Raw genomic sequence first — 2,608 nt, 5'->3', positions numbered from 1 at the left:
GGTTATGAGAGTTTTGGGGAAGTTTCTGTTTGGAAACAGTCAACATGATGGGATAAATAAACTATTTTCAATCCTGGATGTATGTATTTTAAATCTAAATGTTCAAACAAATTTTGAGAAATTGGCCAAGAAGTAGATCACATGTTTACACAGGTGTTCAAGCAGAGTAAACACAAGTTATAGACACGTCTATATGTCTTGATATCAGTTTTTCAGGCATAGTGTTATATAATTGTTTGCCTCATAGACATATAGTGTATATTATATAAGGTCCATATCTGTTAAAGGTGCAGTAAAATCAGTGTCTGTGTTTGCCATCTGTAACCGAGTCATTCCTAAATAGCGGTTTATGAGTCAATCCTGGTGTGTCGCGATCTAACCTTGATTGGCAAAGTCTCATAAAAGTCTAAAATTGATTTTGATTACATGTTAAATTAGACAGCCTGACGTTGGCAGTTTTTATGAAACAAGATCATGTACAAAAAAAGCAGTTTGACTAAAACTTCATACAGAGAACAAATGATTTACATTTTGAACTTAATATTTGATTGGTTAATTCATACCTGGCAAGGTATTAAAAAGTAACGTTTCATGCAATATAAACCATATTTGCATTTGCAGAAGGAAGTAGCAGTGCTTGCAGTGCAGAAATGTGTTGAAGTTCGGGTTCGGGTTTAATCTTTAGATTTGGATAAATAAAAATGCTGCATTAGAGCCACTCTGCCATTGTCATGACACTCAAAGTGACATGCTTTCTTCAGAAATAGATTTTCATCTCACATTTGCAATTTCTGACACTATCGGTTAGGTTTATATATATATATATATATATATATATATATAACCTAACCTAACATATATATATATATATATATAAACCTAACCTAACATATATATATATATATATATATATATATATATATATATATGTTTTTAAAGTGGTTGCTAGGGGATTCAGGGTGGTTGCTAGAGTGTTCATATTGGTTGCTATGGTGTTCTAGGTGATTGTTAGGGTGTCCTGGTTGTTACAAGGGTGTTCAGAGTGGTTTATAGGGTATTCTGGGTTGTTGCTAGGGTGTTTAAAGTAGTTACTAGGGTTTCCTGTGTGGTTGCTAGGGTTTTCAGAGCAGTTGGTAGGGTGTTCAATGTGGTTACTAGGTTTCAGGATGGTTGCTAGGGTGTTCATTGTGGTTGATAGTGTGTTCAGGGTGGTTGCTAGGGTGTTCTGAGTGGTTTCAGTGGTGTTCAGTTTGGCTGCTATAGTATAAAGATTGGTTGCTATGGTATTCATAGTTTTTACTAGGATGTTCATGATGGTTGCTAGGGTTTTTAACGTGGTTCCTAAGTTGTTTAATGTAGTTGCTAGGACTTTCTGGATGGTTGCCAGAGTGTTTAGAGTGGTTGCTATGGTTTTCATATTGTTTGTTATGGTGTTCTGAGTGGTTGTTAGGGTGTTCAGGGTGGCTTATATAGTATTCAGACTGGTTGCTAGGGGGTTTATAGTGGTTTCAAGGGTGTTCTAGGTGGTTGCTAGGGTGTTCTGGTTATTGTTAGGGTGTTCAGAGTGGTTTCTTGGGTATTCTGTGCTGTTACAAGTGTGTTTAAAGTAGTTGCTAGGTTTTTCCTATGTGGTTGCTATGGTGTTCAGGGTGGTTGCCTGAGCAGGGTTATTCATTTAAAGTTCCAAGAGGTCCAGTCTTGACATTTCCTTCCCAGCAAAGGTCCAGACAATAACAACTTACTTGGTGTCAGTAGTCAGTACGGCTATGATATAATACAATAAATGCATTTTTTTATAGTTATAATTCATTTCCAAGTTGGCAGCAATAGTACTTTGTTTTGAAGCTGAGTGATAGCAGTCCAGCATACGTGTATATATATATATATATATACACTCACCTAAAGGATTATTAGGAACACCATACTAATACTGTGTTTGACCCCCTTTCGCCTTCAGAACTGCCTTAATTCTACGTGGCATTGATTCAACAAGGTGCTGAAAGCATTCTTTAGAAATGTTGGCCCATATTGATAGGATAGCATCTTGCAGTTGATGGAGATTTGTGGGATGCACATCCAGGGCACGAAGCTCCCGTTCCACCACATCCCAAAGATGCTCTATTGGGTTGAGATCTGGTGACTGTGGGGGCCATTTTAGTACAGTGAACTCATTGTCATGTTCAAGAAACCAATTTGAAATGATTCGAGCTTTGTGACATGGTGCATTATCCTGCTGGAAGTAGCCATCAGAGGATGGGTACATGGTGGCCATAAAGGGATGGACATGGTCAGAAACAATGCTCAGGTAGGCCGTGGCATTTAAACGATGCTAGGGTGTTCAGATTTGTTGCTAGGGTGTTCTGAGTGGTTGCTAGGGTGTTCTGAGTGGTTGCTAGGGTGTTCTGAGTGGTTGCTAGGGTGCTCTGTGTAGTTGCTAGGGTGTTCTGAGTGGTTGCTAGGGTGCTCTGTGTAGTTGCTAGGTGGTTTTTTACCGGCTCAAGTCCAAAACGTCTTGCACCCTCGAGTCTCTCGATATTCTGTCATCTAGATGTGACTCCAGTCGCTCCTTCGGTGTAAGTATATGGGAGTTTTTCACCCGTTTTATCGA

Source organism: Xyrauchen texanus, chromosome 46 (assembly GCF_025860055.1).
Source record: "Xyrauchen texanus isolate HMW12.3.18 chromosome 46, RBS_HiC_50CHRs, whole genome shotgun sequence".
Taxonomy (NCBI): domain Eukaryota; kingdom Metazoa; phylum Chordata; class Actinopteri; order Cypriniformes; family Catostomidae; genus Xyrauchen; species Xyrauchen texanus.
The sequence above is the reverse complement of the archived record's forward strand: the minus strand, read 5'-3'. Positions refer to the sequence as shown.